Raw genomic sequence first — 23,991 nt, forward strand, 5'->3', positions numbered from 1 at the left:
GACCTTAGACAAGTTACTTGCCTCATGGTCATTCAGTCTTCTCATTTGTCAAATGAGGATAATGATAATACCCAGTTCATAGGGTTCTTGTAAAGACTGAATAAATTAATTCATATAAAGAGCTTGGAAATATGCCTGGCACAGAGCATTCAATAAATGTCAACTATCATTATACCATCACATAGAAGTACTTCAGGGCTCTACTTCCAGTGGCATTTATAATGAAATACTTATGACATTGCCTCCAGAGCCTTGGTTTGCATGATTTGAGAAAGTCCAACATTCACTTGTAGCTGGAGTGAGTATTCTCCATAAAGCAGACTGCAATGGAAATTCTCACATAATAATTTGGAGCCTACAATTTCCTGAGTGAATATATGAATAAATAATTGCTTTTAAAATGCATTTGACATTGTGAAATGTAAAGCCCTTCTTAGTTAATTAAACAGAAAACATGGAGATTGCTTGGGATAATGATTTAGTGGGAAACCAGTGCAATGACATTGCATCATTTTTTTTTTCCTTAGGAGTTTATTTCTCTCTGCTCCTAGGTTTAGCTTATTAGAAACATCTAGGGGAGGGAGTTAGAGCTGTATATGCACATCCATGCTGTGCCTGTTTCCAGTCCCCTCAGACATAGTCTGTTCCCTGATGGCATCTGGTTCTAGGAAGGTTGTTTTGGATTGATTGCTAGTAAAGCACTCTGCCTGCTGTCAGTCTTCTCGAAGCTTGAGCTCAGGGAAATCATTACTGAAGCTGCTGCAGTTAGGAGCAGATTGGGAATCAGGGCATCCAATCTCATAGTGACAGCCTGAAAAGGAAACAGCAATTTCTCCTGGAACCAAAGGATCAAGCACAGTGGGGCCCTCAACAGGCCATCCTCATTCATTCCTCAGCCCCTAGGAGGACCCATGGTGAAACCATTTAAAAAAAAAACTGGTGTGTAGCCCCCCTATCCCTGCACTCTCTGCTCTTTAGTCCATTTCTTAATTCAAGGAGTATGGACTTTAGGACATTTGAGCATTTAAATGAAGTTTAGGAGATAAAGTCCTAAATGGGAACTCTTCCCTCCTCAAATCCCTTGTTCCCCAGCATGGAAAACATAAGACACAAAAGGGCGGGGGAGAAAAAGCCAAATAGCAACAGATCCCTTGTGCCGGCCAAGTGTTGCTTAGCAGAGTAACCTGGGTATTGGATGTGGGGACAGCTATATGGAAGCAGTAGAGTAAGTCAAAGGCATGGAAAACTAGCAGGAGCCTTATGTCCAATGTTAAAGGAAGGCTCCGATGCTATTATGAATATTTGAGACATTCTGATGAAAATGATTTCCTCTGTTTGTTGCTGACAAAATAATTTATGGAGTCAAAAGCTGGTAAATACTGGTAAACCTGAAAAGAATGTATTTTTTTCTTTTAAAAGCCAGGATTGTGCATTTAACTTCCTTGTTCTCCTCTCCTAAATTCTCTTCTCTAGTTGGCTCCATCCCTCATGTTTACAAATTCTCTCTGCTCACCCTTAAAATTCCTGGTTTTTATAGTACAAATCCAACTAAATACAAGGTGGAAATTAATCTGATTGAACTAGTTTGAGCTAAGTTAAGGATGACTGAATGCTCTTGAATGATATCAGGACTCTGCATTTTAAAAGAAGACAGGATTCATTTAAATTAATTTCTGATCGTGGAAAAATTTTAAACTAAGTGATGTGATAATTTTCTCTTTTTTTGAGAGGTTTAGGCGGAAAGAGGAGCTTTTTGGTGCCCTTCACATCACACACTACTTTGCCCTTACTGTTTTGGCTACATTTTAAGTGCAAAGTCATCCATGACAAGGAATATTGTCACAACCTCAAAAAGCCCACCCACTCAGAAGTATAAAGCCTTGAAGCATTAACTTTTAAATGAAAGTGAGAATCAGAGCTTAGGAAGTTGTTGAGTGAGTCTCTGTAAGACTTCCTAGTTGGTATCTCCCTGGAGGACGCCCCCTCTCTCTCTGTTATATCTACAGAGCAGTCTGACCAGGACTAATGATTGTCCTGTCTTGATGTTTCTTTGCCAAGAGAACAGTAGGTAAAATTTGAGTGAGGAGTTCCTGCTGTGGTACAGTGGGTTAAGGATCCAGCATTACAATTGTGGCTCAGATTTGATCCCTGGCCTAGGAACTTCCATACACCTTGGGTACAGCCAGAAAAAAAAGTTGAATGAGAAGATAAGTATCAAGATGAAGTTTAAAATTTGGGATGCTCTAAACTAATTAATGGAGAAAGAGAGAGATCCCATTGGTGTATGGGTCAGCCTCAGCCAAGTGGCTAAATGGTGTTTTTCTTGCCCTCTCAATTTGATAGTTGGTGAAATTCAGCATTGGGCCAATACACCATTGTGAGATGGGCATGCATTGATCCACAAGCAAACCCACTACACAAAACAGGTGATAGATTCTGCAGTTAGGTTCCACCTGGCTGGCCTGTAACTGATTTGCAGATGCATGGCTCTGCTTGAGCTGTTGGAAACACATTCCTTATTCTAAGCTTTTCCACTTAGGGTTCCTAGGTAAATTCATACAGAGAACTCTCCAAAGTCCCAAGGATCATCCAGTTGGGTTCCATATCATCATAGGCACCACCCTCCTACTCACACACAAAGACACTGCCATTTTCAGGGATGGGAAACTATACTTACTGTTAAGTGTCACCATCACTCTGAATGACAGAACAGCCAAACAAGACCCAAGAGAAAGGGAAAGTTAATGAGCTGAAATATTGCAAAACTTCCAAAGCAGGCTGCCTGAAAACATTGAAAAGCTCTTTAATGCTGATGGATTTAGCTGTTTAATATCTTTAACAGATATTAATCAGTGATGTCTATTGTTTATAAATAGTTGATATTTTTACCTCTTCATTGACACCTACCCTGCTCTTCAACCTGCCCAGAAAACCTACCAAGTAGTTCTCAATCATGACTGTATACCAGAATTAGGAAAGGAATGTTTTTAAACATATAGATGACCCAGTTCCACCTCCAGAGTCTCTGAAAATGGCCGCTAATGGCAAGACAGCTCATTAGAAAAATGTGAAATTGTGAAATACAAGACAATTTCGAGTGGTGGGTTCAGCAGTCAGTTGAAGAGTGTGAGCCCTGCTTAAAGACATTCAAATTTGAATTTAAAAAAAACCCAGCATGGGAGTTCCTGTTGTGGCACAGCAGAAATGAATCTGACTAGTATCCATGAGGATGCAGGTTTGATCCCTGGCCTTGATCAGTGGGTTAAGGGTCTGGCATTGGCGTGAACTGTGGGGTAGGTCTCAGATGTAGCTCCAATCCGGTGTTGCTGAGGCTGTGGTGTAGGCCGGCAGCTGTAGCTCTGATTTGACTCCTACCGTGGGAACATCCATATGCCATGGGGGTGACCCCAAAAAGCAAACAAAAACAAAAACAAAAACTGAACAACAAAAAAAAAACAACCAAGAAACCAAAAAAACCCCTCAGCATGCTTATAGAACAAATAATCAGGCTGCTTTTTTCCATGCCTCCTCTATAGGAGAAAAGCCAAACCACTTAGCAAGGCTCTATATGATTACCTGATCCCAGTCTTATCTCCTGGTTCCTCTCCTGCTTTTTTCCTCCTTCCTCCTTTTCTCTACTACTCCATGCTCCAGCCACATGTTATTGGAAGGGCTCAAATTAACCCTTTGTACTTTTGTGCCTTTTTGTTCCTTTTACCTCTCTTTCCAGAGAGTTAATTCTCCATCCTTCAAGATCCTGCTTAAATGTCACCTACTCCACCACCCTTTGAAGTACACTTCTATTATCATGCCTACCACTCTGTAATGGAACATCCTCTGTGCAGGTCAATTTCCCTTATCATACTATGAGCTCCTCTAAGGCAAGGATGTTGTTCTAGTGATTGTTGTATTTTTAGGAATCTATCAAAATACCATTGAAACTCTTGTGATAGGTTGTTGGATTTCTTGTCCCACAGCTAGTGATGTTCTTCAGCTAATTATTGTCTGGGTACAGATAACTCTTCTCTGTCCAATTGCCCACAAAGAGGCAGTTCCTACTACCATATTTGGCCATGAAGGAGGGAGATCCTACCTTCCCTGCCCTCCCCTTGAGTAATTAATTTCTGAATCCCAGGGACAGTTTAAGAAGTTCTTGGTCCAAAGTCATCTGAAATTGGTTTGATGAAATTGGACATTGTGAGTTTCATATCACACAAGGGATGCATCTTATTGTCAAGGCCTGGGAAATGGGCCCAACTGGAAGATCCCTGGGACTTTGGAGAGTTTTCCCATATGAATTTACTTCATTCTTTAGCACCCCCTTCCTTCTCCCTTTCCACAGCCCTCAACTGTTTCCCTCTTCTATATCACTTAGCCCTTCTCTCAGTCATTTCTTCCCACAGCATAATCAAGCCTCAACTTTTCCTCTGACTTGCAAATTTTGCAACCTCAGGGGTCCACTGAATGTCAATATATTTTTTCCTTTTGTCAATTCCTGCCGGTCTGCAGAGGTCAGGGAAGGCTGTCTCAGAGGTGAACATTGGTCACAAAAAGGATGGGGTACACTAATGATTTTTTACTCATGTCTATGGTCTTGTTCACCTCCATCCCCCAAAAATGTCTGTGATTAAACAGACCCTTCTCTGGTTCTGAGAAATTCACTTTCCTCCTTAACATAACTAGTACTATTTCTTGTGAAAAAGTACCCCTGCCTTATTATGCTAAAAAAAAGTCATTTCCTAGCCCAGAGTCTTTCATTCTTCCTACCTCCTTCCCTCCTTCCTTCCTTCCTTCTCCCCTACCTCCCCTCCCTTTTTCTTCCTTCCCTCCCTTCCTCTCTTTTTCTTTCTCTCTTTCGTTTGTTTCAGAAGCAGTGGGAAGGAGAAGATGGGAAGATAGTTAAACCTAGCTTGTTATATATTTTATTCATCCAAAGAAAAGGTTTCAACAAGAATTATTTCTGTTACTGAAATCCAATTGTATATACTTTTATTGAATGGCTTCTAGGTGTCTGTCAAGGCAGTAAGTATTCTGATTGGAATTTGTTTAAATGAGCTAGTAGTATAAAGTTTCCCCAGAACTGGTTAAATCCAGGGACTTAAGATTTGGTGTCAAAACCCAGGATTTGCTATAATGAGTAAGTTTTATACAAGATGAATTGCATTTGCCAGAACCAAAAGTTGTGGTTATTTTGATAGCAAGTTAGAAATACTGCTCTCAGTGCTTTCTGTACCAACATTCATCCAATGAACCAGCTTGGATTGACCACATAATATGTTTCTGGCACTGTGTTAATCATTGTGGCTACCACGATAAAAAGGATATTCATGTCTCATGGAGGAGGCAAATGTATATATTACTAAATGCATTACAGTATGTTGGGTGATGTAATCAAAGTATGAACAAAGTGATTTGATGCAGAGGTTTGCAAACGATTCACCATCAGTTTTTTGTGAATAAAGTTTTATTGGCATGCAGATACATCCTTTCATTTACTTATTGTTTATGAATACTTTTGTGCCATAATGGCAGATTTGTTGTAATAGAGACCATGGCCTGCAAAGCTGAAAATATTTACTACCTGGCCCTTTACAGAAAAAGTTTGCCAACTCTCACCTTAGAGAAAATGTCTTTTTTTAGTAACTTGAAAAAGCATCAAAGAGATATCATTTAAGCTGGAACTTTTAGAATTACTGTTACATTTTCAGGTGGAAAAGAAAGGAGATTTTAGGCAGCGATCACAGGTGGAAGTTGAGCAGAGGTATGGAGGTATAAAAAGCAAGGTCTCTGCTAAAGGCCAGCGGCTACAGCTCCGATTCAACCCCTAGCCCGGGAACCTCCATATGCCACAGAAGCAGCCCAAATAAATAGAAAAAAGACAAAAAAAAAAAAAAAGTGTGAATTACATAGTGTATGAATTACATGTGAGTAAAGCTTTTTTTCTTTTTTCAAAATTTGGAATATAGTTGACTTAAAATGTTGTTTTAGTTTCAGGTGTACAGCAAAGTGAGTCAGATATAGATATAGATAGATAGATAGATTTTATATATATATAAAATCTATAAATCTATATATCTCCATTCTTTTTCAGGTTCTTTTTCTATATAGGTTACTACAGAATATTGAGTATATTTCCCCGTGCTATAGAATAGGTCCTTGTTAGTTATCTATTTCATATACAGTAGTGTATATATGTTAACACCAAACTCCTAATTTATCCCTCCCCTACATATTTCTTATCTTTCATTGTTAGTGTATAAGAACGTAAGAGATTTCCATGTATTAATTTTGTATCCTGCAACTTTACTGAATTCATTGATGAGGTCTAGTATTTTCTGGTAGCATCTTCAGGATTTTCTATGTATAGTATCATGTCATCTGAAAACAATGACAGTTTTACTTCTTTTTCAATTTGGATTCCTTTTCTTTCTTTTTTTTTTTTTTTTTTTTTGGTCTTTTTTTTGCTATTTCTTGGGCCGCTCCCGCGGCATATAGAGGTTCCCAGGCTAGGGGTCTAATCGGAGCTGTAGCCGCCGGCCTACGCCAGAGCCACAGCAACGCGGGATCCGAGCCACGTCTGCAACCTACACCACAGCTCACGGCAACGCCAGATCTCTTAACCCACTGAGCAAGGGCAGGGACCGAACCCGCAACCTCACGGTTCCTAGTCGGATTCATTAACCACTGCACCACGACGGGAACTCCAGATTCCTTTTCTTTATCTTATCTGATTGCCATGGCTAGGACTTCTAAAACTATGATGAATACAGTTATTTTTTCTTAATGTTACCTTCCTTCTTGGGAACTGGTCCAGTGTGTCCACTGTGGTACAATTCTATGTTATACATTACCAGATGTTTAACCTCTCCAGTCCCGACCCATAAATTCTAGTCGGGTCCTCCAGGCTCTATGACAATCCAAATCACTACTACACATTTCCAAACACACCCTAAGAAGGTGATAACAGGCTTACTGAGAGCCACTGATAATCCAGTGGCTCGAGTACAGGGTATATAGAAAAAGCAGCAGGAAGTATCAGGCTAGGAAGCTTAAATGTTATCTAGCAGTCAAGCCTCCTCCACATCTGTAGTTCAAGGACTAAGATCTTTCCCATTGGGAAGACCTGCTCCCTCCCTTTGAAGGAGGCCTTTCTGCAATATCCCAATGTCAGTTTAAGGCAGAAAGCCCAGAACAAGTAGATGACTTTCATAATTCCATTCTTGGCCATGGCCCATTGAGAAGAATGTTGACCATCCTACCAAGTCATGGTTAATTGAACAAATCTACTACAATCATATAGACACAGCTGAAATATGCAGATCCATTTTTGTTTGTTTGTTTGTTTTGCTTTTCAGGGCCACACCTCTGGCATATGGAAGTTCCCAGGCTAGGGGTCAAATTGGACCCCTGCTGGCCTATGCCACAGTCACAGCAATGTAGAATCCAAGCAGCTTCTGTGATCTACATCACAGGTCATGGCAACGCCAGATCCTTAACCCCCTGAGCAAGGCTAGGGATCGAACCCGCATCCTCATGCATACTAGTCAGGTTCGTTACCACTGAGCCACATTGGGAACTCCTGGAGCTCCATATTGAACAAGCAGCCTCATTAAACATACATTACCATTACTGGCTGGGAAGCTGCCCTTTAAAACTGCTATTAACATGTTGATAAGACATTTAAAATACTCAATAAACAAAAGGCACCTTAAGAATGGTGTGAATGTATATGTTCCAAAGCCCCACAAAGTGATCAAGATTTATTTTCATCATTGCTTTTAATCCTTGCAGGTCTGTCCTTTTTCACATTTATTCAACACTCATTTTAGAACAAGCAGGAAGAGGCATTCTCAGGAGGGAGTGGGTTAGCCGTGTTCAAATAATAACATTTCAATATTCTACAGGTATCAGAAGGTAGAAGGAAAGATCTCTCTCTTCTCCTCAGCTCTCAAGGTCAGCCAACTCTAAACAACAGTAATGTTTCCTGGACTTGATGAGAAGGGAATATGAGGATTTTGAACAAAATGACAGCCACACTATTCTATTGGTTATGTTGTTTTGTCTGAGAGCACTCAAGGACAAAGTTCATTTCCCCAGCATATTGGAGAGGAAGAGTTTGTGAGGTTTTTAGCTGCTTCAGTTTTCAAGACCCTTTCCTGAATATGTTGCAGATTAGACTCCAATCAGCCTACCTTCTCTTTGTGCCTCTATCTCATTCACAAATTAAAACAACATTTTATGGGGTCCAGTTTACTTAAAATTGTTGTAATTATTGCTTCATTGATTGCAAACCAGGAACCACCCCCTTCTCTTAAATAGAGACAGCTGGGCCATCTGTTCCCTATGAATCATGTAAACAGAGAAGACTTGAGAGAAGGATTTAAACACTTTCCAACCTGGCTCTGCCTTATTTCAAAAAAGCAATCAACTGTCCAGAGACTTAACAGATGCAATGCTTAATATTTGACCTGCCAACTTGATCATCTTGTATAACATAGAAAGTTCTGGTTAGAATATGAGGTCAAAGCCTCCAACCTAGCTATATTTGTCCTGTTCATTTAATTAAGTTTTTTTTTATTATATAGGAGGTATATAAACATAAAATAAAAATTTAAGCAGTTCAGAATGGTACAAAATAAAAAGTAAAATGTTCCCTCTCTGTCCCTTGCTCCCAGACACATTCCTTCAGACCTTTGACTTTCCTGTGTTTGGGACTTTTGAGGTTAATTCCATTCTTCTAGTTCTTGGTTTATCAACTTTAATCTGTATCCATTGAGACTAACCATGAGGTAAGATGATGAATTAGGCTCCTTTGTCTTCTCTCTTGAGAAAACCAAGACCCCAATTCATTAATCCTACTTCTTCTCTCTACCTTGAAATTTTTGTTATAGTCTTTCATTTTAGCTTTTTTATAAATGAAATTTAAAATTCAAATGATAAATACTCATCTTCATTTCTTAATCCATCTACTTGGTTTTTATTTTATTATTATATTTTAATGCCATCAAACTTAATATTTTCCTTTTCATGGTGTAAACTTGTCCTGTTGAAGAAATCCTTCCCTTCCACAAGATCACAAAAATATTCCTCTATATTTTATTCTGAAATTTTGTCTTTTACTTAAGCCCCTAAAGGATCTAGAGTTAATTGTTGTATATAGTGTGAAGTAGAGATCCAATTTCATTTTTCCCATGTGGGTAATTATTTGTTTCAGCACTATTTCTTAAATAGCCCAAGCTTTCCACACTATTTTGTAATGCTACTTCTGTTGTAGCGTTCTGTAACACTTTCACTATAAGTGTTGGTCTGTGTCTATAACACTTTCAACATAAGTGTTGGTCTGTGTCTGAGATCTCTAGTCTATCCTACTGGTCAGTTTGCTTGAACTGAACAGCAAGCCTTGGAGTCCATGCCTTGGAATTGTGTGCTTTAGTTCCCTCACCTTTAAACTGAGAATAGCAATATGTTGCCTTAACTACCCCAGAAAGTTGTTAAAAAATCAAATGGAGTAATGCATACACAATGGAATACTACTCAGCCATAAAAAAGAATGACATAATGCCATTTGCAGCAACATGGATGGAACTAGAGAATCTCATACTGAGTGAAATGAGCCAGAAAGACAAAGACAAACACCATATGATATCACTTATAACTGGAATCTAATATCCAGCACAAATGAGCATCTCCTCAGAAAAGAAAATCATGGACTTGGAGAAAAGACTTGTGGCTGCCTGATGGGAGGGGGAGGGAGTGGGCGGGATCGGGAGCTTGGGCTTATCAGACACAACTTAGAATAGATTTACAAGGAGATCCTGCTGAATAGCATTGAGAACTTTGTCTAGATACTCATGTTGCAACAGAACAAAGGGTGGGAAAAAAAATGTAATTGTAATGTATACATGTAAGGATAACTTGATCCCCTTGCTGTACAGTGGGAAAATAAAAAAAAATAAATAAATGAAAATTTAAAAAATAAACTACACAATCAAAATATGCTAGCATCACTTAGCTAAACACTTTATATTTACTGAAGTGGAAACTAGGGTTTAGAACTGACAAGTGATCTGCCCATATAGAAAATATATTTATTTATCATTATTATGCTCCTAGGGTATGCTTCTGGACTCCTCAGCACAAAGCAAATGGCACTGTATCTGATTCTACTAAAAATCAAGTCAAGGACTTCATCTACTAGGGCTGTCTCTTGGACAATGTTTATATTTTCCCCAAAATGTGATGTAATCTCTGAAGTTTGACATATTACTTCCGTAGGAGCCTGAGCCTTAGGGCCAACTTCAAGGCTGAACGGTCCAAATGCAATTTTGCAAAGGCCACCTCTGATTTAGCAGCAGAGATTGATATATATCACAGCCACTTAACAAATGGCATCTATCCAGTTGGTACCTGTCACACAGCTATTATGTGTTAAAATATAAGGCACAGTTAGGTGATTCATATCTATGCTTTATATAAAATAAGAACATCAACTTATAGAACTGGTGCATCTGAAATTTGGCAAACACACCTAAATCAGAAAACAAAAGTTTGATTTCAACATTAAATGGTAATAAATATAATTAAAAACTTTCATTTTCATTGAGTATATAATTATACTACAAACTTTTGTTCATTATCTGAAATTCAAATTTTACTTGGTGTCCTGTATTTTATTTAACAACTCTAGGTGTGAGACAGAATTACTAAAACTATTTAAATGAACATACTTCTTTCCCTATTTCTGTTCTTTCTTTTTCCTTTTCTTTTTCTATCATACAGTTGTAGTATAATTATTATATAGAACATACTTATGCTAAAATATATTGGTTGTTTATCTAATACTCAAATTTAACTTGGCTTCTATTTGTTTTATTTGCTAATTCTGACAACCTATCCTACCTTATTCAATGAGCCTGCACCCAGATTGACTGGCATATGGAAAATGTGATTCTCATTTCTTTTCAAATATCATTTGACTTTTATAGAGTGATAATTTCACAGCATTATGTGTAAATCCAGTGCTCAACCATAGGAATAATAATGCTGGAGGCAAGACTGGCTTGTTGGAAGATATGTTGGTCTCTAACATGATACCTTTCCAGGTTTTTTTTTTAAGGTAATTTTGATTATACAGAACTGTATCAGGAAGTGGATTCAACTACTAATAATGGAGACTTAAATATAGCACTTTAAAAATAAGAAATTACACCCCTCATATGAAGGTAGTCTAGAGATAGGCAGTGTAGAGATGATATAATGACCTTAAGTATCATCAGGCACTAAGGCTCCTATCTTTCTGCTCCACCATCCTTAGTGTTGACTTCCATCCTTAAAGTTACTTAATAATCCAAAATGGCTATTAGAGCTCTAGCCATCAAGTTCACATTGGGTGGTAATTAACAGTGCCACAGTGATTTCTGCTTTATCTACCGAATTAAGAATCCAACTCCTGAGTAAGGAGAACTCCATTGTGACTATTTTCATGGGAAACTGTCTAAACTCTCATTCGTAACTTTTTTTTTCTGCTTTTTAGGGCCACACCTCTGGCATGTGGAAGTTCTCAGACTACACCATGGCCACAGCAATGTGGGATCCAAGCCGCATCTGTGACCTATACCACAGCTCACGGCAATGCCAGATCCTTAACCCACCAAGCGAGGCCAGGGATCAAACCCTCATCCTCATGGTTCCTAGTTGGGTTTGTTAACCACTGAGCCACGAAGGGAACTCCATTCATAACTTTTCTGATCATAAAGAATCTGTCAAATTATATCACCATGTTCAAAATATACAATCTGTCTATAAATTTGATATACATTAATCCAAACTACTACATTGCTGAATAAGAGCCCCTTCATTCAAATACTCACTTGATAAGCAATATTCTATAATACTTAAGTATTAATAGTTGGCACTAATGAATGCACTCAATCTTCCTAAAGAACACTTTAGCTTTATTGACAAATCTAACATTGATTTTTATTTTTATATCAAGAATCCATATTTAAAGGATCTTGCAAATAATCCAAGTGCAGGTAAAATCAAAATGTTTTCTAAACTCTTTGGAGGGTGATGAGAAATACACTATTGAGCCACACTTCTGGTCTGATACAGGTGTGTGTTGCATGCTACATCTATCCCCTTTGATGCATGGGCAAACCATCATATACATTTTGTGAGTTCCCAGAATCTTTGTTTTTCCTCCGAGCCACCAATTGATCCTTTTACCTTCACTTGAAAGGTGTAGGAGGATGCAGTGTAAACAAAAAACAAAAAACAATGTATTTTTCTTCTAAGCAGTTACAACAAAGAGTCAAGTAAGGAAAGAGTTTGAGATAATGAGATAATATTTACCTTTAGAGCCATTTAAAATATTCAATTTACTAGTGATTTCCTACATAATCAAGAGTTTATCCTATGGCAAAACTGAATATGTTCCATAGGATGCCTGCCGGCTCCCTAATCCTCAACTTTTACAAGGGTAAGAGCATTTCTGGGAATAGAAGCCATTTCTGGCTGCTATAACAAAAAACGAATTTTCATTGTATCCTCACATGGCGGAGAGCAGAGACAGGAAGAATACTCTCTTGTGTTTCTTTTTATAAGGACACTCACTAGTCACATTCATGAGGGCTCCACCCTCTTGATCTAATTATCTCCTGAAGGCCCCACCTCCAATAACCATCACATTGAGGGGTTATAAATTTTGGGGGCACACAAACATTCAGTCCATAACAGAAGGGCTGCCAACTACTCCATCATGTACTACCCCATTAACCTCCAAAATAAATTCCAGGAATAGAGAGGTAAGTATTACTGAAGTTCAGTGCTTGGCCCCCACTTCCAGACCCAGACACATCTACCCCCACAGGTGGCTGCACACACTACACAGCTATTTAGCTATCGAATGCCAAGGGAAAAAATTAAAATGGCATTACCTTCCACTTATTTGTGTCTTTGATCATGAGATTCCTTCAGCCAGGAATATCCTTCCTTACATCTTCTTTATCAAATCTCAATTCATTTTTCAGGGCCCAAGTCAAGGGCTAACTCTCCTGTGAGGCCTTCCCAGTGTCCTTAGGCAGAAACTAAATTTTCTTTCATAGTTTCAAACCACTTTACTGATAAGTCTGTCTAGCATGCACTTTACTCTGCTTTGTCTTAAACAAACTGACATGTTTGTCTCTTTGACTAGTGATCTGGGAGCAAATGTTAGTTCATCTTTGTTCATGATGTGGAGCCTCTCAGTCCCTGTAGCTTTTGGTTCAAAGTGTTCCTCATCCATGATATTATTTGGGGAAAAGGTAAATAGTCATTCTTTTTTTTTTATTCATCACTGATAAAGCATGCATTGGAATGAAATCACAAAGTCCTCCCAAAACATAATACACTATAAGCCAGTATTATATTTAACCAAAGACCATCTTAAACTCCATCCCAAGGAAGGTTTATATTGTAAGAACAGCAAGCCTTCCTTAAGATACACCTCTAAAATCCAACCTGTTGAAAGTATTATGGAAAGTCTTCACTGTACTCATTGGAAAACATGAGCCAACCACCAGTAAAATCTATGTCTATGTCTATTACCCACTTCTCAAATCTGTTCTTAGTGTCTCCATAGAAAGGAATACTTTTTAATGTATAGAGCATAATTTTCCCCATCTTATCAGCTAATTTCACAATCAACTGGTGTCTAGCCTCAATCACAGAGGTGAAGTTAGATATATAGTCACATATTTCCAACACACAGTTGTCAGGAGGAACACTATGTTGATTTGGCACTTCTTCTGGTCTCACAGGACCAAAGGGAGGAACAATCAACCCAGTCATCAATTAGGTTTCCTTCTTTCATTTTTGCAGATACATCTGTGCAAATACCAAACCTCTAAAATCAGCAGTTTGAATCAGTGTTTAGCCTACTGTTGGGGCCCAGATGGGACTCTGGGAACATACATTTCAAAATGAATATCAGGGTATTTACCACTACAGTCCTTTTGGCTGAATAGGGCAAGAGATGGGCCAGGGAGGCGTAGTAATAAGAAAAATGCTCAATAGTCTCTCTGCTTCTTCAGCCAGGCTACCAGACAGGCCTCTAAATCCCCAAAGTGATTTGTAATCAGTGACACTGTGTTCTGAGAACAAAAACTCTTTAAATGTGGTAGAACAGAAAGATCAGGAGATTTGAAATTAGCTAAACTTGAGCTTAAATTTTGGATCCGTCATTTATGAGCTATGTGGACTTGGGATAAATCAACTAAACTTCTTAAAGTATATACCTATTTTTTAAGAATGTAAAATAGGCGTTCCTGCTGTGGCACACAGGTTAAGAAGCCAGTGTTGTCTCTGCAGTGGCTTGGGTTGCAGCTGTGGCTAGTATTCGATCCCTGGCCTGGGAACTTCCATATGACGTAAGTGTGGCCAAAAAAAAGAAAAAATGTAAAATAGAGTAAATGCCTCCCACATAGGATTGGTGTAATGCATAACTGAGCTAATGTAGGGCTCAGCACATAGGAAGCACTCGTTTAATAGCATTTATAATCTGTGTTGTTAGTTGTCAACAAAAGCTGGAGGGTAACAGGCAGTCCCCTCTATTGGGCATTTGGTATGTGCACAATATTTTCGGATTTTTGCATCCTAATAGCCCACTTTTTTCTCACAATAACTATAGAATACTAAATAAGACATGTCAGGTTGACTTCCTCCCCAAAAGGCCCATGGTCTTCATTCATACTCAGTCTGAAATCTGAAATTCCCTTCAGTTCCAGCTTATACTTCTGCTAAACTGCAAAGCCTCAAGGGCAACTAAACTTACATGCGGCATTTAAAAAGGACCTGAAAGAAGGTTTTGATAAAGAAAAAGAGAAAAAAACAGTGATGAAGATACTGGACCTTAGAGGATGGCTAACACCAAAGGATAGGGATGGGTAGAGCCAGTATAGGAAAGCCCTGAATATAATAAACTTGGCCTATGTCAAGACTCTTGGAGAAAAATAATAGTTAATTATTGACTACTAACTATATAACTGGAATGCTTTATGTTAATACTTGCAATAGTCCTCTGAAATTTGGCATATGAAAACAATGAGGTTCTGAGAGGTTAAAGTAATTCTGCAAGATTTTTTATTAGTAGGGCTAGGATTTGGGTGCAGGCTGGCCAGATCTTGAGTTGAGCCTGTGATTTTAAGCATCACATATGATAGCAGCAGGCATTTTGTAAGTGTTGATGGTAAAATGTGTGAGGCATAGTTCTAAGCACTTCATATTAATTATCTCATAATAATCTTACAACAACCCTTGGGAGCCAATGTCATTGTTATCCCCATTTAACAGAATAAGTATCTGTGGTTTGGAGTTAAGTTTCTTGCCCAAGGTCATATAAGTGACAAATAAGTCAAGGTTCCAACCTAAGCACTTATGTTCTGTGGTCTGCATTCTTTTGTTGTTGTTGTTGAAGTATAGTTGATTTACAATATTATATTAGCTTCAGGTGTACAATACAGTGATTCAATATTTTTACAGATTATACTCCATTTAAAGTTTTATAAAATATTGGCTGTATTTCCTGTGCTGTACATTACATCCTTTTATCTTATTTTATACCTAGTAGTTTGTACTTCTTAATCCCCTTCCCTTATCTTAACCCTCCTCCCACCCCTCTCCTCACTGGTAACCATTAGTTTTTCTTGCTATCTATGAGTCTGTTTTTGTTTTGTTGCATTCATTCATTTCTTGATTATTATTTAGATTCGTGTCTTATACTCTTAACAAATACCTTATACTACCTCTCCAGGTAAAACGGGTATTTACTAACCACAAGTAGCAGATGAGAAACTGGTGTCCAGTGCCTGAGGTCTCACAGCCACTTAACAGAAACAGATCCTAAATCCAAGGTCTCTGAATCTTTGCTTTTATGAAGCTATCTGACCACTTCCCATAGAGACTATTTTATGGCTTGGGATTTAGTTCACAAGGCCTTTCACAATTCTGCCTCTGCTAAATAGGTAGCTCAAAGGCAGCATCTTAGGCTTTGGTTATTCTACAACAGTTTGGTAGATTACTTGCTGTTCTTTTCCGGTGTTCTAAAGCTGAAAATTCCTAAAGAGTTGATCTAAGAAGATTATGAAGAATAGCCCTAAAATGTTCTTTCCTAACAGGCTGCCTCTCCCTCTTCAGGCCTTACAGGAAACACACTGGCAATTATCACAGGAAAACCAATCATTCAACCAGTGCTACCTAACCAATTGCCTTGAAACTATTTTAGAAGTGACAGATGAGTGTAAGGTCCTGGAAGGCACATGTTCTTGCTTCCGTAATTGCTGCCTGACTAAAAGCATAAGGAAAATAATATTGAGAATCTTATGTCTGAAATGCACTACCTCCTGTGGCAAAAGAAACTGTACATGTACCTATTTAATAGGCCTACTGAAACCTGGGTTTGCTCAATATTAATTAAGAAATGCTAATATAACCCAGCATCTGTGAATGAGCCAAGAGGACATCTGTGGATTACCAGGACAATTATTTCATATTTTTATAACATTTTTAATAGCTTAAGTAGCTCAAGGTACTTTTATAAACATTGGAATTTAGCCTTCTAATACCTCTAGGATATAAGAAAAAGTTGAATGTTTAGTTCTTCCTATTTGAATAAAAGTATTGACACAAAGATTAAACAAGACAGTTCTTCAGATTCTTAATTCATTTCTATGTCCTTAAACTAGAGGTTCCACATAGCTGTACTCATTTTAGGCAAAAATATGAGGGTAAAATTTGGTTTGGGGATCCTTCTGCATTTTTCTTTATCCACTCAGCAATCTTCATGCCCTTTCTGTGATTCTCTCTTCCTCCCACTCAAATGTCCTACTGCTAAAAGACTTTTATTATGGCTTCTAATATGGACCAAAGCCCTACTCTATGACTTGTTCTCCACATTCCCCACTTGAAAAATTACTTGAGTCCCATCTAATAGGATTTCCTACAAAGTGTAATGTATAAAAGCAATCATATGGCCTCAAAACCCCAGTTCTGGGAAGGTATGTGACACAAAGTGCCAATAGGTTAAGAATAGATGTAGGAAGATAAAAGAGTGGGGTCACCAATTGTTCCAGTTTGCCCATTACTGAGGAGTCTCCTGGGACATGGGACACCAGTGCTAAACCCAGTAAAGTCCCAGGGGGACTGAAACAAGTTGTTGTCCCAAGGAACATCATGTATAGTAATCAAACAATTAAAATAACTCTAAATGTTCATCAGTAGGGTAATGGTTGAGTAAATTAAGGGATGTCATTTTGTAGAATATTACCCAGCTATTGAAATGAGGCTAAATCTCTATGTATTGAATAGAAAAGATTACTACAAATAATCATTAAAGATCAAAGTATACAATCATATGTGTGCATGATACAATTTTTTGAAAGTTTTTTTAAAGGCAGCTAACATACAAAAGTGACATGTCCAGCTTTGCATGTTAGATCCAATCGTAATAATGAAAAGAAAATAAGTTGGTATTTAAAAATCCAATTTTGTACTGGGTAACACAGAGAAGATCCACACATTTGAAAAGGTCCTTAAGGCAATTCTTTTTTTTTTGGCTGCCTGGCGGCATATGGAGTTCCCAAGCCATGGCTTAGATCTGAGGCACAGTTGCGACCGATGCCTCAGCTGTAGCAACACTGGATCCTTAACCCACTGTGCCAGGCCAGGGATCAAATCTGCATTTCGGCACTCCAGAGATGCTGCCAACGCCATTGCACCACAGTGGGAGTGCCCCTAGGGCAATTATTAATAGTCATTATTACCTCAAGGCCTAGGAATTTTGAAAAATGTATCCTAAACACATCAAAGAATAGAGCAAGAATTAATATTGTTAAATCACCATACTACCCAAGGCAATTTACAGATCCAGTGGAATCCAAAGGGCACCAATGGCATTTTTCAGAGAACCAGAACAAATAATTCTAAAATTTATATGGAAACAGAAAAGACCCAGAAAAACCAAAACAATCTTAAGAAAGAAGAACAAAATAGGAGGTATCATGTGCCCTGATTTCAAACTATGCTACAAAGGTACAATGATCAAAACAGTATGATAACAGTACCAAAGCTTGATACATAGATCAATGGAACATAATAAAGAGCCCAGAAAGGAACCCACACTTATGTGGGCACTTAATCTACAGCAAAGGATGCAAGAATATACACTGGAGAAAAGAGCCTCTTCAATAAATGGTGCTGGGAAAGCTGAAAAGCTACATGCAAAAGAATCAAAATGGACTACTATCCCACACCATACACAAATAAACTCAAAATGGATTAAAGACTTAAATGTAAGACCTGAAACTATAAAACTTCTAGAACAAAACATAGGCAATACACTCCTTGACATCAGTCTCAGGTTTTTAATATGTCTTCTCAAGCAAGGGAAACAAAAGCAAAAATAAACAAATGCAGAGTTCCCTTGTGGTACAGTGGTTTAAGGATCTAGCATTGCCACTGCAGTGGCCCAGGTTGCTGCTGTGGTGCAGATTTGATCCCTGGCCCAGGAACTTCCACATGTCACAGGTGCAGCCCAAAACAAACAAACAAACAAACAAACCCCAAACCAAATGAGACTATATAAACTAAAAAGCTTTTGTACAGTGAAAAAAAAAAACTATCAACAAAATGAAAAGGCTACCTACTGAATAGGAGAAGATATTTGCAAATGATATATCCAACAAGGGGTTAATATCTAAAATAATACAAAGAACTATACAACTTAACATCAAAAATGAAACAACCCACTTAAAAAATGGCCAGAGGACCTACATAGACAATTTTCCAAAGAAGCTAGACACATGGTCAAGAGGCACATGAAAAGATACTCAATATCACTAATCTGTGAACTGTGAATCAAAACAACCATAAGATAGCACCATACACCTGTCAGAATGGTTATCATCAAAAAGAAAACAAATACAAGCATCAGCAAGGATGTGGAGAAAAGGGAGTCCTTGAGCATTGTTGGTGGGACTGTAAGTTAGTGAAGCCCCTAAGGAAAACAGTATGGGGATTTCTTGAAAAATTAAAAACAGAAACACCACAGGATCTAGCAATTCCACTCCTAGGTATTTATCCAAAGAAAATGAGAACACAAATTCAAAATGATATATGCACCCCTATGTTTACTGCAGCATTATTTACAATAGCCAATATATGGAAGCAACCTAAGCACCCATCAATAGATAAATGGATGAAGATGTGATACATGCGCACGCGCGCGCACACACACACACACACACATATATACACATATACACACAATGGAATTTTATTCAGCCATAAAAATGAATGAAATCTTGCCATTTATGACAACATGGATGGACCTAGAGGTTATTCTAAGTGAAATAAGTCAGACAGAGAAAGACAAATACTGTATGATTTCACTTATTTGTGGAATCTAAAAAACAAATGAACAAACATAAGCAAATGGAAAGAGAGTCATAGATACAAAGAACAAACACGTGGTTGCCAAAAGGGAGGGGGTTGAAGGGAGGAGAGAAATAGGTGAGGGAGATTAAGAAGCACAAATTTTCAGTTGTAAAATAAATGAGTTAAGGGAATGAAGTGTGCATTGTGGGGAACATAGTCATTAATTATGTAATATCTTTTTTTACTTGAGAATTCATAAATAAACTTTGGAGAATAAATACAAAATATGCAATATCTTTGTAAGGTGACACATGACAATTAGACTTATCAAACGATCCTTTTGAAATATATAGAAATATTGAATCACTATGTCGTGTACCAGGAACTAGGATAGTGTTATAGGTCAATTATACTTCAAAAACAAACAAACAAACATGCAAGCAAACTCAGAGAAAAAGAGATCAGATTTTGGCTACCAGAGGCAGGCAGTGAGAGGAAGGGGAATTGGATGAAGGCAAGCAAAAGGAACAAATTTCCAGTAATAAGATAAATACTAAGGATACAATGTACAACATGATAAGGACAATTAACACTGCTGTATATTATAAATGAAAGTTAAGAGAGTTAATCCTGGGAGTTCTTATCACAAGGAAATGTTTTTTTCTATTTCTTTAATGTTGTATCTACATGAGATGATGGATGTTCACTAAACCTACTATGATAATCATTTCATGGTATATGGTAAGTCAAATCATTACGTTGTACACCTCAAACTTATACAGCACTGTATATGAGTTAGATCTCAAAAAAAAAAAAAGATGAAAAACACAACTAAAGTAGAAAAGGGACATGATCAGATTTGCATATTAGACCCAGCCCTAAAAATGAGGAAAAAAAATAACTTGGCATTTAAAAACCCAATTTTGTACTGGATAACATAGTGATGATCCATATTTTTGGAAAGGTCATTTGGGCAATAATTAATAGTCGTTATTACCCCAGGCCTAGGAATTTTGAAAAATGCGTCCTAAATACATGAAAGAATAAAGAAATCTGAAATAATTTCATCATACCAGAAAACATGAATGTTCAAAAAGAAATAGAAAAAAGTAATAGAATGAAAGCAAACAGAGATTATTTTCAATTTTTAAAAAAATGGCCTAAAAGGAAAAGCCAAATGAAATTACTAGTAATGGAAGTGGAGAGAAGGAGTATAAACATATAAGATAATGCTTAGCTAGTAAACAGAATTATTTTTTTCTTTTTTTCTGCCCCATAGAATATGGGGGTTCCCGGGCCAGGGATCCTTAACCCACTGAGCCAGACCGGGGAGCAAACCCATATCCCTGCTGCTGCATAAACACCATTGATCCCTTTGTTCCACAGTGGGAACTACAGAAATTCTAAATAAATAACTGCTTAGAGCTGTTTTATTTTCATGTGGCATAGATCTTTGTTTGAGAAGAACAAATTCACTATATAATATATATGAAGATAAAAGTGATTAGAAAACTGTTTCAGTGAGTGGACTACAATCACTACAAAAATTCTGTTTTGTGAGTGAAATATGTTATAGAGGTATTCAAGACTGGGGAGTTGTCAATGTCTGAGGACATATTTCCCTTGAGTGTCAGTGGTCATTAACATACGAAAAGAAAGAAGAGTATAAATTAACTACACCAAATAGGTAATGATGATTCTTACTGATTAATATAAATACAGAATATTTTAAATTTTTCTTAATACTCTTCTATGTTTTCCAACTGTTTTTTTTTTTTTTTCTTTTTTGGCCACCCCTCGGCATATGGAACGCCTGGGCCAAGGATCAGATCCAAGCCACAGTCAAGACCTAAGCTGCAGCAGCAGCAATGCCAGATCCTTACCCCACTGTGCTAGGCAGGGGATCAAACCTGCGTCCTGGCGCTCCCAAGACATCACGATACTGTTGCACCACAGCAGGAGCTCGGGTTTTCCAACTTTACCTGCAAATGATATGTAGTCATTTTAAAATCGGAAAGAGAACCCATTTATTATTAGCTCCTATCCATCACTGGAAGGAGCATGAGGAAAAGGACTGTGCCAATGAAATGTTGGTAGGATTGTAATGTAGGGAAACAAAACATGCCACCCCAAAATGTCTCTTTGGCATGTAGATTATTTTGAGCTGAAAATAGTCAAGGCACAAAAAACTCAGGAAGAACCTTTGACTTTCCCCCCAAATGCCTAAAGAATGTAGACAGAGGACCTGTTCCAGGAAGGGAGCCCTCACCATAGATAATTTTAGTAAATTAGGTGTTTAGACAGAGAGGAACCCCTCAAAGTCTGTTAAAATTCCTCTCTGTGTCCCATTGTCTCTGCTTGGCCCAGTGAGACAATGGGACACAAACATTTGCTTTTCCAACTCCATGTGAATTGCCTTCTTCCCCCTTGAGGCCCCAAACCCCTACCGCCAACATCTTCTTTTGTCTTTAGCTGAAGATGGTATTTAAGGTGACGGCTTTAGCCACTTTGGTGAGTTACTCAGTTTTCTTGGGTCTCTCTTATGTGTACATGTTATTAAGTTTTTGCTTGATTTTCTCCTATTTGTCTCATGTCAACTGAATTCTCAGACCAGCCAGAAGAACCTAGAAGTATAGAGAAAAATTTTTTCCTCCCTGATAGTAAATTGGTGGCCCCACTTTGGAAGGTAATTAGCTGTATCAACAAAATATTTAAGATTGAATATCTTCACTCTAGCAATTTCTCTTTTCTATGCAGGAATTGTATATATAAGGACAATCATTGTGGTGTTATAATAGCAAAAGTGAATAACCCAGTGCTTATCAAAAGGATATTGTTTAAACAATTTAAGCTATATACATACTAAGGAATAAAGGGAAGACATTTAAAAGAATAGATAAAAATGCAACAAATGACATGGTTTTAATTTGCTCAGACATCCTGGTTTTGTTGTCCCATAGTATGTGGTTGAATGAAAACAAACTGCAGAACAATATATTTGTAACCCTATTCCTTATAGGTGTACGTGTGTGCATGCATGCACACTCATACACAAGCAATCGGATAAACTCATTCACATTAAAGTGTTAGAAGTTGATTGAAACCATAAAAATCTGACCTGAGGAGGCAGATGCAATTTAGCTGAGGGTCTCTAGAGATGAAAAATCCTACCACCAAGGAATGAATGAATGAGTGAATGGCGTTTTAGATTTGTCACAGTAGAAAGAAATAGGGAATAGTTTTGGTTGAACTGAGGGCAAGGGATGCTCCTAGTGTTTCCACATTACATCCTAACAACAGGGAGCAACTAACATATATTCTCCTAAAGGGTTTAGGGAGTCAAAGACCATATTACAAAATTTATCTTTAGGGCTAGTACCAGGAAACCAGTCTAAAGTCTTTTCCGACTCCACCCAGGTCTACAAAGGGCTTCCAGGATGACCAGTAGAGTCTAATAACTTGGCTAAATTTTCCATTGAATTGAACCTAAATATTTGAATTGATAGCCCTATTACAACATAGTTTTTGACATCTACATTTTTCACGGAACATTATACTGTGAGTTCCTATTAATTAAATTTAAACTAAACATCACTAATCACCCTACTACCTTCACTCTCCCCCAGCAAGCAGGAAAAAATGGGAAAGGAAAAAAAACCAGTTTTAATTTGCTCAGACATCCTGGTTTTGTTGAAAGGATTTTAAATCCTTTGTTTCATAATTGATACTTTTCCCCCAGTAATTAAACTATGGCAATAAATAAGGATGAAGCCTTTTATATTACTTGACAATGACGGGGTCAGGCTCTCAGTCTCATATTCATCAGTCTGAGATGAGAAGCAGCAGCATGATGGGGGAAACCCATCTGTCTTTATTAAGACTTGGCACCAAAGGAGCACAGAATAGAGAAAAGCTCATTTAGTAAATGGCAGTTCCCTTTCTGCAAAGCGACAGAAAATTTACTGCACTGTCAGCAAGAAAAAAAAATCCACTCAGAAAGTTGTTATATTAGGGAGATTTAAAGAGAAAGAACATATTAGTGATATTAGAGAGGATAAAATTTTCTACCTACATAACAAAGTAGAAAAAAAAATCTTCACCAGGCCATTGCTCATGTTGCCATTCTTTCCTCCGAGGCCCTTACCTTCTAGGCCTGTTCCTATCTTTTCCATCATTTAAAGCCAGAAACAAGCCCCAGCTCTACCCAAAGGCCTCCCTAATTTCAATCCAAATTGACTTCATCTTCCTGCTGCCATATTTTTTAGTGGGCATAGTTTAGCATACTAACAGTTCAGCACTTTACTATGATTTTCATTCTCTATAATTACATAACAATTTTGATTCCTCTATCAATTACCTTGATTTTATATATTATGGGTGTAGTACTTTTATTACATGTCCCTTCAACTGCTGTTCCTTTTACTTCCCAAATGTTATCATCTGTACATTTGTTTTGCATTCATTACATAATCGTAATTAAGTCTTCTGCACTTTGTAAGTTAAATTCAAAAATCTGTCACCAGTTATTAGTAATCTCATATGACATTTGTCTTTCCATGCCTGACTTGCTTCACTTAGTAT

At 37.7% G+C, this 23,991-nt stretch overlaps 1 protein-coding gene across 16 annotated transcripts in view; it reads right to left on the reverse strand.

The window, feature by feature from the left end:
- Positions 1 to 23,991, reverse strand: part of DCX (doublecortin) — a 327,175-nt gene that overhangs the window by 186,108 nt on the left and 117,076 nt on the right. For 8 of the 16 annotated variants that reach the window (XM_085008218.1, XM_085008220.1, XM_085008225.1 and 5 more), the window contains one exon: positions 21,294 to 21,392. The exons of the other annotated variants lie outside the window; for them this stretch is intronic. The gene's annotated coding sequence lies outside the window, so the exon portion shown is untranslated. The remainder of the gene's footprint in view (positions 1 to 21,293; positions 21,393 to 23,991) is intronic. 16 annotated transcript variants of the gene reach the window in all.

Source organism: Sus scrofa, chromosome X, assembly GCF_054392235.1.
Source record: "Sus scrofa isolate SSC_HxYL_T2T_F1_AM1 chromosome X, Sscrofa_HxYL_maternal_Yorkshire_Landrace_v2.0, whole genome shotgun sequence".
Classification (NCBI taxonomy): Eukaryota; Metazoa; Chordata; class Mammalia; order Artiodactyla; family Suidae; genus Sus; species Sus scrofa.